The 16,210-nt window shown below is 37.9% G+C and overlaps 1 protein-coding gene across 3 annotated transcripts in view; it reads right to left on the bottom strand.

The window, feature by feature from the left end:
* The window catches only part of LOC127066103 (uncharacterized), a 150,399-nt gene extending 143,278 nt beyond the window's left edge, over window positions 1-7,121 (bottom strand). The window contains exons 1-2 of one of the 3 annotated variants that reach the window (XM_050999424.1): window positions 6,618-7,121; window positions 5,483-6,541 (exon numbers count right to left, since the gene is read on the bottom strand). The gene's annotated coding sequence lies outside the window, so the exon portion shown is untranslated. Of the gene's footprint in view, window positions 1-5,482 lie in introns of all 3 variants that reach the window. The other 2 variants (XM_050999426.1, XM_050999423.1) reach the window with 2 other exon arrangements.
* Window positions 7,122-16,210: the final 9,089 nt, after the last annotated feature.

The following is a 16,210-nucleotide window of genomic DNA, read 5'->3' as shown; positions in this document are numbered from 1 at the left end:
CTCAGTGAAAGCGTCTATCAAACGTTATTCTTACTTTTTAACAACTTCCCTTTCTTCTTTCTATTTCGAGAAGGTTTGCGAAGAGGTAAATTGATTCCCAACGATAAAGCATTTTCGATGCATTCTGCCATCCCCACTTCTGTACGTACGATTCGTAAGGATAAATCTTTCATGGGCAAACGTATGTGCTCACGCTATTTTATACGGGTCGCATGAAAAATACACGAATGCAAATGTCATACGTGTACGTATGTATGTATACAAGTAAACGTTCATGTATACTTTTCTATAGAATAAATCCAAAATAGTAGCCCACTAAAGCGAAAGGATTTATTTACACTTGCCGAGAGAAGATTTACTTCGACTTCCCATCGTACTTTTTCCAATATCGAAATCGCCGTTTCTCCGTGAAACTTTTTTTTCTTTTTTTTTCTTTTCCACACTCGTTTTTTTTCTTTTTTCTTTTCTTTTTGTTAAAAATGTCCCCTCGACCTCTGTCCAAAGATGTCTATGAAAAAGCTGCGTTACGGATGGCTCATCTTCCGCTTTTCTCCATAAAGCAGTATAAACGATTACCACGGGTCGACGATTTAATTCTGAGGGTGAAAACACCGACCATTGAAGCTGACGGTCCGTACATAAAAATTCACTGTAGCCATTCATGCTACGACAAGATTAAGTGGTTAGGCGCTTAATGAATAGTAAGTTATTACAGGAGAACGGTCGGGATATTCGTTGGTTTAATTAACGCCGTTACACATGAGACTGTGAGAAAGGGCGACTGCTTTTTTAGAGTTTTTATAAAAGCTACTATGAAGCAAAAAAAAAACACCGTATAAGGTAATTGTTATTTATATAGGAAGAGAAGCAAAGCTTTGGTAAAATACGAATACAATTTTTTGACTAATAAAAGATCGATTAAACTCTTATCGATATCGTAACATCGAGAAAGACGTTTCTAATTTCGGCACGTAACGTAAAAACGATAAGTTTACAAAAGCTTTCTATTTCAAAATATTCGATGGAAAAATTGTGAAGGCATTTATTTACGTTAAGCGTCTTTAACACGAGCTACGGCATACAGAATACAGGCAGCAAATCCTGTGGCGCGGCGGTTAAATTAAATTAACCCGCTCCAAGCCGACTACGCTGAATTGTCCTCGTAGCGTACCAATTTATAGACGTCCTGTGAAAGGTTCGTGTATTGTGTTGCCCGCGTTTCTCCTCCTTTCTACCCTTCTTTCCCTCCCATCCCTATTCGCGAATTTCCACGAGAGAGGAACGAAGCACTAGGTATCCTTCCATCCAGAATTTTTCTTCTTTCTTATTTTCTCACCTTCGTGTACCCGTAACTCTACGGATTTCGTTATCGAAATACTCCGAAAAATCGAAACGTACGATTTTCATGATTTACGTGCGATCGACGTTAAGCTCCGGCCAAGCCGGGAGAGAATTATTCCAACGCGTGAATGTATACGCGCACTTGTATCCGGTACGTTACAACAAATGAATATTTTAGTTTGCCATATATCGATCAATAACGCGTTGCGTGCTCGTTGCCAACAGCAAGCGATTTGATTGACGAGCTTTGCCTGATTAATTTTGTCCTGTAACAATTTACATTGACCATGACGAATAATCCTCATATTGCAAATTAATTTCCGTTAAGAACTTTGCATTTGAAAAAAGAGTTCCCTTAGTCCGTTTATCGCAAGAATCTCGACGCGATAATTGGCTAAAATATATTTCTATCCGATCATAAATCCGGCAAGAAATGTTACCGCCAGGATAAATACATCTCTCGGAGTTTTCACGAATTTATCGGAGCCGTCTAATTTATTTACCGAAGATTACGCTGTCGCGTTTACCTCCTCTATTTTGATCGAAGGTAACATCTACATCGAGTGCAAATATTTCAAATCCAATGTTTTACGAGGAAGATAAGAAAATATTTACTCTCGGTAAGGTTTATTTTTCCTCTTGTAGTCAGTTATCCGATTTAATCGACGATAATATAATATCGTTTTAAGCGATTCGTTTGGCCAAGTCGATCTCTTGCAGCTGCTTAGCTTTAATTGACATCAACGCGGTCTACCATTGAACCACACGGTTACGTAGCCCTTCACAAAGGACGCTCTATGTCGTTACAGAAGCACTGACATGGATTGACAGGCAATAGGCGGTTATGTACCTGACTGTTTTGTCGCAAGACTGGTTTGGATCGCGTTCCTGCTCGCATTGATATTCACAAAGTACGTTGGTAAGAGTTGATTGGACCGTTAATGTATTGACAACCTTTACATCGCAGTAATACTGGACAAATGTATGTCCGTTGATATCTAATTGTAATGATACGCAGTAAAGGAAATTTCTGTATCATTCGTGTCTGACTTCGAATAGGGGTGTTGACATTTTGTTCGTTAAACTATTCTTCTTCCATATAATTGTAAGCTTTCGTTAATAGGATTTTTCGGATCGATTGAAAAATAAATAATTACGTAGATAATTTTGATAAAGGACGAATCGGATTTTCTACTAAACAAAAACATTAAATAATCTCGACTCGTAAGCGAGATCGATGATCAAAAGCTTTAAGAAAATCAAAGAACTCGTTCGTCCAATTTAAATGTTTAACGTTGCATCCTGATATAACGAAAGATTTCTCTATCCTGGGATAGTGATAATGTTGAAGTTTATACATCGCGAACAAATCCAATTAGACTTAAATTCGCAGTATTTCCAGTCATAGAAATAACGATACAGCCACGATACGCCTCTAGCATAACACTGGTAATCGTACTCCATTTCGAAAGTGTTATGGTCAGGAAGTTTCACTGCACTTTGAAACTCGAGAGTCGTTTATCGCTCTTGAATTGACCATAGGTATAGTTTGCGAACATCATCAGATGAATTGCTATAGAGAAAGTATATGTACATATGAATGAGTATATGAAGACAGAAACAGAGAATGACATACCAATTGGTTCGCATACGAGGAAGTCGTAATCCTGACAAGTCGGATAAGTCAAACGCTTCGCTTGCAGAAATCCCTTTAAACTTGTCTACGAACGTTATACCGTATCTATTGTTGTCGGAACGTATAACGAATAAAAAAGTATACTATTAAAAACGAAATACTGATCAAAGAAACTTCTAAATTTGTAAAGGAAGATATGAATAATTGACCCGTCAAATGAAGTATGTATGAACAATTGAAAAAAAAAAGGAAAGAAAGAAACTCATTGTAGAAACGATAAAAAATACAATATAAATTTAGATATCATTTGTCGTAACAAAAGGCAATTATTTTTTTTAATTTAGTTCTTCTTCTTCGTGTCTCATATAGTGCACTAACTTTTTAAATTTATTCAATATTTCTGATTTTACTTTTCAGTCTATTAAAAGTTACTTTCTTGTAAATAGCGAAGGCAAATAAATTTTTTACTCGCTATATTTCTCCGTAAAAAGTATATGAAATTTAAGAGAGTAAAAGATAATATATATGTATTATACATCGAAAAACCTGCAACTTAGGTAGAAAAGAACGGTTCTACAAATTGGTTTCTCGTTATTTTACTTTGACAGTAACTTGTTACCAATTACCTTTCAAAAATTTTCTTCGAAATTAGTTGTACACTTTGTTTCTTATAAATTGATTATTTCGTCGAGAAAAAATTAAAAAAATAAAAAATAAAAACGTTTCCAGTTCGATTGAACTCTTTTAGAAATCGTCAGCCATTAGTTCGTTAAAGTACGTTTCGCGTAGCCTTTTGTTCTTAAATCATTGCTGCCGAGTAGCCGTCGATTAGAGATTATTTCTTCCATCTCTTGAAAGTGTAATTTAATGCGTTTAAGAGGTTATACGAGTAGAAGAAAGAAAGGAGAGTATAATATATCCTCGATGAGGAAGTAACCCCGTCGATCGATCTTCTCTCTTCTTGGTTATGGAGTTAACTCTAATAATTGGTAGGACAAACGTGTGTACGTGGCTCGGCTTTCTCGAGCGGTTTTTAATCGATGCATCCAATTATAAAGTCAGGGATGACTCGACTAGAGCCTATTTCACAGCTAATTTCTCGTTATGTCGAGTGGGTTGGATAAAAGCGCTCGACGAGACTCTCCGTTACGGTTAACGCATGGAATTGCGCGTGGATAGTGAGCATTAAGCGAACACTACAGTAAATTGTATTTATTTGCAACGTTCCGTGATATAGATCGTGTTATGTATGTACGTGCAGGACAATTTTATTGGTAGTCGCGAAATTGATTTTTGACTTTTATCGCACGAAATGATCACTAGTTTTATAAACAGTTTTAGACGAACAGAAAGTTATTTTTTACAAATTTTCTCTCTAACATCGCTCTTTCTTTACATTACATTCCTTTACGATTCTCATACAAGTGCAAGTTTTTTTGTTTTTTTTTAAGAAAGATAGTTTCTAATGAGAATTGCTAATTATCGGAAAAGCGATATGACATGATTACATAAGCTTCGTGACGTATACAGTATACTGTGAATAAGACTAATATGTATAATCCAACTCTCGGTGGAACCAGTTTCTAGCGCGGAGAGGAAACATGATTATTCGTATACGAGTCTGAAGCAATTAGCGTTTATAATTATCGAACGTACATGTCTCCCACTTCGTTTACAGAATATAGGTTTCTCAGTATTGGTCGATTGCATTAAAATCGCGATGGCTCTAGAGATTATCGACATGCGAAATGGTACATGACGTTAATGAAAAGCTTTTCGCTCGATCCGATTCCAAGTCATTTACTCTACTATTCCGATGCTACCCTCCTTAAGTATATCTAGTTATTATCACTTTTTAAAAAGCATCGAAGTAACACCAAACAGAGAGAACAAAATTGAAAGGAAGTAAAAGTATAAAAAGTACATAGAAATAAAAGAGGCTTTCATCGTTTAGGAAATATCTTGTTAAAGAAGGCAAACAGCTAGCTAACGATTGCAATTTTACGGATAATTTACCATCATTACCGTACCTTTCTAACGACGTGAAATATGACTACGAATTACCACCGAGAATTAAGATGGAGAAAGAGAATTAAGGATGTCTTGGCATCCAACTATTATTCCTATTAATTAGTTAACTAGCGAGGTAAGACGCATTATTAATAAGCATAGCTTTTATTTTTCTACCCTGAAAAAACGATGTCCTTGCCACGTTGTATATTGAGGGTGTCGAAGCATTTTAATAAAACTTCGGTTCTATTCTATAAAGGGAAAAGAATAGAGGGAGAGAAAGAGAGAGAGAGAGAGAGAGAGAGAGAGAGAGAGAGAGAGAGTGAGAGAGAAAAAGGTCGATCGAAAGTCGAGGATAAAAATATTCAACTTGCAAAGTACATCGTTCCACGCAAACTTAACTTTTAAAGAAAATGGGGAAAACGGGAGAGAAAAAGAAATAGAAAATAATTCAGTTTCACGTAAAATATGTACTTAGCAAATACGAGAACTTACCTTTTAATTATATCCAAAGTTCTCCTCGAAGACATTTGGGAGAGATTGAAGATACGTCCTCGTAAATTGATTAACAGAGAATATACTGGCGTTCTGAGAAGACCGTGTTTACGTGTAGGACCAAATCAGACTCTGTTGATAAACACGCTTTTGAGAGTATACTATCCAATCACAATCTGGTATGTTTATTAATACAGAAAAGGTCGTCCATTGTCACGGTGTTATTGTTATCCATTCGATCGTTTTCATTGCGTGACATCAAACTCATATTCCGGTTTTGAATGAACATATACGTTTGATTTAAATATTACACTGTTTGTCGAGACAACGTGCTTACGCATATGTATAACGACTTTAAACATTCGCGTTCACGTTTGAAAATGCGACAATTAATTTCAACGCGTGTTGAATCATCAATGGTTACGAATCGTGAAAGCGAAGAACTATTTTTCCACGGGTGTACATATGTATGTAAAAGAATTCGATTCAACAGTCGATTGATTCACGGAGACCATAGATAAACTTCATTATTCGTTCTCGTTTATTGAAAGTTACCAGATTTAAGAGAAAGAGGGAGAGAGAGAGAGAGAGAGAGAGAGACAGAGAGAGAGAGAGAGAAAGATCACGGAGCAGAATGTCGAATAGAAACTAACTTTCAAAGGTTCGCCCGCAAAGTTTCTACATTCATAATTGTTGTAAGAGCTTCCGATCATTATTATTACCTGGTTAGAATTGAGTTTTGAATGCAATTTAATCGAGAACTTGAGAATGAAGGGTAGAAAGAAAGAGAGCGAAGTTCCAGAAAGGTAAAAGCGAGCCTTCTAAAGAAAGCCAAGGGTCGAAGTGAAAGAGTGAAAGAGGAACGTCAAAGGGAAAAGGAATGAGATGTTGGAGAAAGAGAGGGGTAGATGAAACGCTCGGGATGGAAAGTCCGTGTCTTATAAATTTACTTCAAGTACTTCGTCGCAGTTTTCCAATAATGCTGAACTCGCGAGCATACGCAAACGCGATGTGTCACTAGGTGTGAAGGATAAAGATCGCTCTTGTTTCCTTTCTGATCTAAACTCGAATTTATAAATTATTCCCTCGTAATATTTTATTCTTCATCGAAAGAAGCAATTAAACTATGTCTTACATCTATATTTACGATTTATCACGCACGACGATCGACAATGTTGAAATGATCGGATAGACGAATCGACAAATCTTGTATATTTCTTTAATATTTGTACAACTTTTTGTTCAACTTCTCCAATATAGCACTCGCGGTTACCGTGTAATTCGATGAATAATCGCACTCGAATACGACTCGAAATAATTGTTTTTTAATAAAAGTCAAATTTTTGGACGAAACCCACCACGAAAGGCGAGTGACGAAGAGGGTGAACGCGACGAGATAGTAAGCACGGTATACGGTTGATTTCGCGTGATATAGTTTGGAAGGTTTTCCCGTCGTTGCTTTCACCCTCGGTCGGCCCTTCGAGTACGGATCGGGGGAGTGAAGACCGTCGCGACGCGAATTGCACTGACTCCCGTAGATTCTCCGTTTTCCGCAGAAGCTTCCATCGGTGTCTCTCCTTCCACCCCTCCGAGATCTCCGTTTCTCTTTCTCTCTTTCTCTCTTTCTCTCTCTCTCCCTCCCTCTCTCTCTCTCTCGCTCTTTCTCTCCCACTACCTTCTGTCCTTGTTCGAGCTTCCCCTACATCGACTCAACCCCTCCTACCACGGCTTTTAGCGCAAGCGCCCGTGCTTTTGTACTGCGTAGACCACCGCGTTTCACGTCCACGTAAGTACGATCGTGCTTCAGGCCATAGGACGTATCAAATTTTTCTTTGATTCTTGTTAATATTCTTTTTTTTTTGTTTTCTTCTATCATCCCATATTTTATATCGCGAACGGCAAACTTTATTTCCTCGATATTTATTCGTCCATTATTTCTTCGAAACAGTAACTTCGTTCTTTTCAATCGTTCGTAGAGGTACGATCTATATCGTCGATTATTTATTTATTTAATTTTTCACGCATGGGAATAAATAATTTTCCCTTTGAAGGTCATTGCACATTGCAGAGCGCACGAAGAGAATCCCTTAAACGGATGGTCTGATTTCACGAACAAACATATAGAGATTTATACAGCCCAAGCTAGCTTTGAATTATGTACATAATGATCGGCGAAATCGGTGTCACGCTGGGTGAAAGTGTAATTGATAATATCTCCCACGCACATTAACGTGACTGATTGACTGCAAAGCTTTTGGTTTATTCAACATAACTACGTACATAGCTACATGTTATATATATTATACATTATTTGTTATATACGAGCGACAAAGCGTATTTGAAAAATTAATCCACATTTGCCTGTTTAATATTTTCTTTGATAATCATGGACGAGGAAGATCAATTAGAATCGTGCGTAAGATATAGATCATTTGCCGTTTAACATGGAGACTATAAATCACGTTGTTTTACGTAGATTACCGTGACTTTTCCGATATACTCTCACTTTATCGCCGATAAAAAAAGGAAGGCTGGGATTAAAATAACGTTGAACGCACGTAGATAAAAGCAACGATCGCGTGTTGTCGTCGTCGTCGTAGACGATAATTGCTGCACATCGATCCAATCCACCCTCTCTTTCTCTCTCTCTCTCCCTTTCGTTCGTACTCTACCACCCTCCCTCCCTTTCTACAACCCTTCTCCCTCTCTCCGTCTTTTTCTCTCTCTCTCTCTCTCTCTCGTTTGTCTTGTTTTCGAAAAACGGGGCCGATGGTTGAAACGCATTTTGCCGATCGATCTCTCGCGTTTTCACATCAATGCGGAACATTGAGCGGAATAAGTTGCTCATTAAATTGAAAAATCGCTTACGGCCCCCGAGAATTTCATCGAAAAAGTCTGGTAAACAGGTGCTTTCTCTAACGAAATGCCTCAAGGGAGAGATAAGCAATGGAAGTCGAGGATGGTCGGGTAGATGGAAAAGAATTTTTCACCGATCAAAAGTCGGAACTGGCGTTGCATAGAATTGTGGAAAGCGTTGGTAACAGTTTAGAAATGAAGATTACCCAGGGGTACGCACGCTTCGTAGTTTAGATAGGTCTCTTCTCTCGGGTTCAATCTTTCTCTCTTTCTCTCTCTCTCTCTCTCTCTCTCTCTTTCTCTCCTTCTCCTCTATCTCTCTTTTTCTCTCTCGTTATTGCTCGCGTATAGTTGTGGGTGCTGCTCACGCGGCAGCACCGAGGCCGCGGCTGATAAGCCCACAGGGAGTTGCCTACGGATCCTACCGAATTGCACAAGTTTTAATTTCCTCGAGCGGGCCGGCGCATCGGCGCAATGGCCAAACTTATTGCGGACGAACGTGTTGCTAGTTCCCAGCAGTTATTGCCGGACTCAAATATGTTGCAAAGACTAGAGACGGCGGCGTGACGTTACTGAGATGATTGCCAGAGAGGATCGCGATTCGTAGCTAACGCTACGAACTCAACGCGTTCAACTCAAGCGGACTTTGGAAAAAGTTAAACTCGAGCGTGTTTCATATATCGTTTCGCTTCGCCTCGAGAACTTCTATCTCTCCCTGGCCCGAAGAGGATAGATCGGAGAATCCCACGGGACCGAGATCGAGATGGAAGTTTGTAGAAACGCTTCCGGACGGCGACCGACCGATTTTTATCCTCGCCTCGATATTCGCTACGCGAAAAAGAAGAGAGAGGGAGAGAGGGGCAAAGGGAGAGAGAGAAAGAGAGAAAGAGAGAGAAATATTCGGGAGAACGTCGAGTTCATCTGCAGATCTGAAACTATGCCAGCCGGGCGGAATTACGTTTGAATAAATCGGAGATCGAGCGGCTGGTGCTCTCCAAGTTTCGCGAGTGAGATAGAAAAAGAGATAAAAAGAGAGCGCGGAATTTGCGATATCGTTTCTGGAATTTCGTCGCGTTTAAGAATGTCATGAGCCAAATATTAAAATATCGAGAGTCGAATGAAAAAAGAATAAGAAGAGAAGGTACAATCGTAACGGCGATGTCATTTTCGGTACTGTTCATGGTAGTAGTAATGACGAAACAACGTATTGTTGTCAAAGACAAAAAGTTTTTCAATTACGTCCTCGCTCGATCGATATGGCCCACCCAAATAGAATTCCTCGAATGCTTCGATTCTTAACATAGTATTCTCCATACGAGAACGAATGTTTCATGGTGAAACAATTCCTTTGACCTGGACGTAATTACGTGTCCCTTTGAGAAGTATCGAAGTAACTCCATTTCTTGTAATACTCAGGTCACCGTAAATACTTCTTTCCCCTTCTTTAGCGATGTATGTTGAATGTTCTACATTCTCTGCCTCTCTTTCTCTCTGGTTTTCTCTCTTCGTCTTTCTTCGTGAAGGAGAAATATATTTTTTACGTACGCGTCGTAAAATAAGAAAATTTTTGTCTAGGGAATAAATGTAAGGCTATCATCTCGATTACGTTATGTAATCTTTTATTTATTTTATTTCTAAAGTGAAGGCAACATTCTTATGCTATAGCTTAGCATGTCAACGAGACGCGCAGTTACAACGAAAACAATATACATATAACGAACTAATGTAATACCATGGAACAAAAAATGTTTGAAACTAGTTAAACTCGGTCTCGTTGCCAAGTGAGTTAATTAATGCAACTCGCGTACTTGATTCATCCCTTGAAGTTACTTGCGCACGTTGTGTCGGTTAATTTTCCCGGAGAGAAGAGAAAGAGCGTGAAAGGGTAGTGGACCGTGAAAGAATATGAGATAATCGAACGACTTTAGCATTATGTTGACATTTCTGTAAGGAATGAAAGAGCGTTTACGACCAGCTAATTGCTAAGCAATTATATATTTTCAGGTTGATTCTAAAGAAATAAATAAACAAAAAAATAAATAAACAAGTAAATAAATAAATAAATAATAATAACAATAACAATAATAATAATAAAAATAATAGTAATAATATTCGTAAAGAAAACAATAATAATGACGAGAAAACATACAAAATAACGACGATAATAAAAGTTTTCCTATAAATACACTAAAAATACGTTGATCATTTCTTTGCGTTTTCTTAAGCAGAGAAAACTTTCTTCCATGGATCCTACTTTAGCTCTTTAATCAGTCGAGCACATTTTTCTCCCGTTAAATGGCGATTCTTTTATCCCATCTACCCTCTCGCCTACTATCCTCAACTCTCCCCAACCCTCTTCGTATTCCCCGCTATCATCCTGACTACGAAAACTAAGTGGAGCGGCGGTTCTAAGAACCGTAAGAGGTACGACCGTGGGAGAAAGTGAGAAGAAAAAAGAAAAGAGAGAAAGAGAGAGAAAGGCCGGAGGTGGATAGAAATAGTGGCTTTATTCGGCCGCGCGTATAAACTCGTATCCCGCTGAAAAAATATTACGAACACTTAGCGTTGAAACGTACGTAAAGGGCGTAAAGAAAAAACGAAAGGGGAAGGATTAAAGAAAAAAGAAGAAAAATGAAGAAAAAAGAGTAAAAAAAAGAAAAAAGAAAAGGAGGAGAGAAAAGAAAAAAAAATTAAGGGTAGAGAGAAAGATAGAGAAGAGTGCTGTTGGCTCGTCGGGTTCGTGAACAGGCAATTGCACTGAATTTTGCATTTTAATGAAGAGACCAGATATACGGGCTGATATTAAATGGGAGAACTTATTCATCGTAAGATAAAGCACCTTCCGAAATGGTTACTATTAAAGGCACGCGCGGGCATGGAAACTTTTCGAAGAGCTAATAAGATAAAAGGCCTATGGGGTTGGACTTTCAGTTCGCAAGGGAAACTCTCGCGAAATAGTAGAGGTGTTGTATGCATCGGAAATCGAATGGAAAGAAGGGAGAGGGAGAGGAAGAGAAAGTGAGAAAGAGAGAGTGAGAAAGAAACAGAGAAGGAAAGAGAGAAAGAAGGGTTGGAGGTGAAACGATTCGATTCGAAATTCTTACGTTACGAAAGAACGGACTTTCGTAGGGTGTTAAAGAAAGGCAACGGGGAACGATACCTTTGGAAAGTTTTCGCGTTAACGTCAACGTACCTACCTACGATTACGGGAAGCTACGAAAAAGAATAAGGGAAAAGAACGAAGTAAGTCCTCGAAGGGAAACCACTCCAAAAAACAATTTCATCTTGGGGTATCGTACGAAAGAATTCTCATTTATTGTTTCGTACTTTTGGTATTTCTAAGATCTAAGCCGATATCCTTTGTTCATTAAGCTCGAAAAGATAATGTCGAAAAGTCGACGAAGTAACGAATGAGGTTACAATGTCAAGAAATATCCGTAAGATTCGATGAGGATACGGTCAAGTTTCTTTGACGAACTTTCGCTTGGGGAAAGTTTGAAATTCATTTCCGTCGGTGCATCTTCAGAAATAACTTTACAGAATTAGCAGATCGTTCTAATCTTCCAATTCATCGATTTTGTACGAAAACGAACGATTAACTACTAGTTGGGGACTCAACGACGAAACAAGACTCCTTTTATAACAGTGAAAACCAATGAGATTGCTATCGAGAGAAAGAAAACTTTAGAAAACTTTTAGCGGATTATTATTATTATTAATGTTATTATCATCAAAATTATTTTTCTCTTTACGTTTACTGATTTACATTAAATCTTGGAAAAATGAAGACCGTTAATTACTTGAATTTATATCCATTATGAAAGAATATTGAAAGATAATTTCATTATAACGGAATTGTCGGAAATATTATTTCTCGTATTTAAACGTTTTCACTTATCTCGATTCACAAACTGAAAATGGATTATTCCATTTAAAAATTAATAACTTTCCGTAGGAATATACACGGTACTCTCTCTCTCTCTCTCTCTCTCTCTCTCTCTTTCTCTCTCGATCTATCCATCAGTCTATCTATCTCCGTTTCATCGATTAGAGCAGTGAACTTCTAGTGAACTTGTTCGTTAAAGGTTTCCTTTCTATCGATTGGTCAATTAATCTTCGTTATTCGAAAAAGAAAGAATGAATTTATTAAAAATAATAAATAGAAAAATTATAAATTACTCTCGGTTAGTATAAACGTAATGCATGCAAGAAGAGCGTAAAGAATAGGCAGTTATTTTCTTTTTCTTTTTTTTTCGACATTTACAATGTGTCAGACATTGCCGAAAGAGTTGAACTCGGTTTCGTTTCTGAGTTGGAAAATTGGAAAACTTGGTTGCTGTTTGTTCTCTTGTTTTCCTTTTCCTTTTTTATTTTCTTTCGCCTCGCCTACTCCATCTATCGATATTCTCTTCCCTTTTGACTATGTTCCTCCACTTTATATTTATGTTTACATTTAACGTTTCTAGATGCGCGTTCATTTCGTTTGCTTTTACGTCTTTAACGATATGCATTTCGTTTCCTCTTGAATATAATTAAAAACTGTTGAGCAAACATATATCGCACGATTATTAATACACGTAATATGTACATTCTAGTTGGTCCTCTAAAAAAGAAACGAGAAGGAAACAAATTTAGTTATTTTCATTGCGTTTTATCACGCTCGGTATATGTATTTATCGAGTCGGCAAAAATTGCCACTAACAGGTATTCTTTTTTCTTCTCGTACACACTCATTCGCCTAGTTTAACGTTTGCCAAGGAAATCCTTTGCATCGAGGAAATCTCACGGGTTCATTTGGCAGTCTGGCTGTGTTGTGTAAACAGAAGCCAAAAACATCAAGGAAAGCGTGTCCTGTGTTGCGAACCACGCCCTTTTCCTCGTATTTTCTACCAAAGAAGAAACTTTAGGGGAAGCTATATAAAACGAAATAAGGAAATCGCATAATTGCTGCTACATGTGACGTCAAACCGCGATTCATTTTCCAACGAATTTGCTTCGCGCAAACAATACGAAAAATGAATTACCGTACGGACTCTATGTGGAAAGGTGCGTTTTGTACGGATTTAATAAAAATTCGAAATCACGTTGAAAAAGCAATCAAGGATTTCAATTACAATGTACGATTTTCGGGACGCACTGGATTTTCGTTCTACGTTGAAAGCGATCTTGCAGGTAGAAAAATACAAAGAAAAGAAATCAACGAAAGCACTCGAGCGAGGGAAACAGAGAAAAAGGCCGTTGGAAAAATAACGAAGTAAAGTACGGTCAAACGGATCGAATCGTTGAAAGTTTGACACCTTCTCTGTGAAGTTGGAAGAAATAATAATGGAAGTACGAAAAAAGCAGATGAGAGACAGAAAAAGTGGTGCATAAGAGGATTATAGACGACGGGGCGATGGGGCGACAAGGGTGAGAGAGAAAGAGAGAAAGAAATGGCAAGTATAAAAGGAGAAAAAAGAAGAGGAGGAGGAAAGATGGAAAGAGGAAACTTGTAATCAGCGGTGCACGTCGATTTCTACCCTCGCACGATTCCCGAGAGGAACACAAGCCTTTGTTAAAGGGCCGGGATAAATAAGCAGTTCTCTCGAGACAATACGAAACATCTGCTAACCGTTGTTGAAGGCACGAACTCGATCTAAAGGCGAAGAGTAAGAGCGTGATAAAGAGAAAGATAGATAGAGAGATAGAGAGAAAGGACGATTTTCTCGCGCTGATGATTCTGAATTTTCGAGACTCGAATTATCTTCATTCTCCATACACCTGCCGTTCCGTTCGATATATAAAATTTCTATCTGAATCGTACGTTGGTATTATAATACGACGTATTAAGAACGTGTTAACGTAATTACGCGAGACATAAATTGGTTAATTAAGTAAAAAACGCGAGATACCGGATGTGATATTGGATTTAACGGATTTAAATAACACGAAAGGGAAAGAAATAGAACGTAGAGGTATATTCTATGGAAATCGATCATGGAATCGAAACGGTTACATACAAAACGGTTTGATTCTACCACGAGAAAGCACGTTGGGAAATTTTTGTAAACGCACGCGTGCATTTGCAACTGTGTTCGCGATCGACGTATGATTAAAAGCGAGCTCTACAAAAACGTGTCCGTTAACCGACGGATCCCTCGCACCTCTATCACCTGCTATATACCAACCTACCTATCTATATCTATCTATATATCTACTATATCGACGTTGCCTGGACTTTTTCGAGCGTGTATAATCCTAGCAGAGAGTAGCGGTCTTTCCTCGTCCATATCAATTCCATTTGTCCAATATCGCGCTTACACGATGCAAGTGCCGGCACGTTTGCTGACTCGACCGAGTCCCGTCAACCGAACGTTTCGCGTTCTGTTAGGACATGCGTGCGGCCGTGCGTGCATCCGCGTCAAGAGCATCCAATCCGGAGATGATAGAAGGATTATTGGCTTGACTTTACCGTTTACAAAAGCTTTTACGGTAACGTCGAAATTTTGACGTAACTTCTTTTTCGTCAGATTTTTCTTCGTTTCACACGCATATATATATATATATATATATATATATATATATATATGTATGTATGTATGTATCTATGTATGTATGTACGTATGTATGTATAAATGTAAATACACGAAAGAGAGAACGATAAAAGATTTAAAATTTTACTAGAACAGAATATTATCTATCCTATATATCTTCTCGCATTATTTTCATCCTTTATACTCAAATCCACTTATCGAAATATAATTAAATTATTAATAGACAATCCAATAACGAATGTCTACAAAGACGTTTTGATTACTATTGGTTACGCGATTGTGGCGTACTAGCTTGTCTATTGACTATGATCTACTTATTAGCAATTGGCTTTGCAAATACATTATTGCGTATAATATCATTCACACACTATGATTAATGAAATACAGTATAATAGTCAAGGAAATTTTTGATAATAACTGAATATTTGATACAAGAACCAGATATTGATCCGTTAATTAATGTTCGTTAATAGCATTTGAAGTTACTATCATTTGAGCTGACTATGAATTTCGTTGATATTACATTGCTATTATGATGCTGACAGGTACGAGACTCATGAATTATGCGAATTGATTAGACTTTGTTTCAAAAAAAAAAAAGAGAATTTCTTGCCATTTTCTTTTTTCTTTCTCTCTCTCGTATTTCTTATCAAACGATTACAGTGTATCGGTGTAATAGTACGTGTCACGATATATCAATACGATTCTATCCTGGTCCGGAATAAAATTTCATTCGGAATGACAGACTTCGAAACAGGGATTTGAACTACGAGATTTATGCGATCCCACAACTTATTTCTTTATCTTTTTTTTTCTGTCCCCCTTTCTCCCGCCACCTTTTTCTCATCCACGTTTTTTCCCCATTTGATGTTTCTCGTGCAAAATGTGCCATCATTACGTGGTGTTACACGAGAACCGAAAATGCATTGAAAATAAAAGAGGAATATGATAGGCTTGGTTTGTGGTCCTTTCCAAAGTTCTCCCTTTAATAAGGTTGCAGTACCAAAGTGTAATCTGATTTATACGGCTGTTTTCCCCTCGGTGCAGAGCAGCCTTCAACCCTCGACCCTCATTCCTCTTCGATGTCTGACCAACGTATTTCGAATCCCATAGGTACTTTGTCCTAGACGTTTCCTACATGACACGTAGGTAACGAGTAGGATCAGGTGCGAGCAGGTAGCTCAGCAATATATTCCGTAGCAAACTCTGTATTTCTCTTCGAAGCTTCGCTTGATCACACTTGCTATCTAATTAGCCCATCAAAATTCTCTACCATTTAATAATCGTAAAAGTGTCGAGAAAGAGAGAGAGAGAGAGAGACAGAGAGAGAGAGAGAGAG

Source organism: Vespula vulgaris, chromosome 9, assembly GCF_905475345.1.
Source record: "Vespula vulgaris chromosome 9, iyVesVulg1.1, whole genome shotgun sequence".
NCBI classification, from domain to species: Eukaryota; Metazoa; Arthropoda; class Insecta; order Hymenoptera; family Vespidae; genus Vespula; species Vespula vulgaris.
Note: the sequence above shows the minus strand (reverse complement) of the source record. Positions and strands in the feature narration are given on the sequence as shown.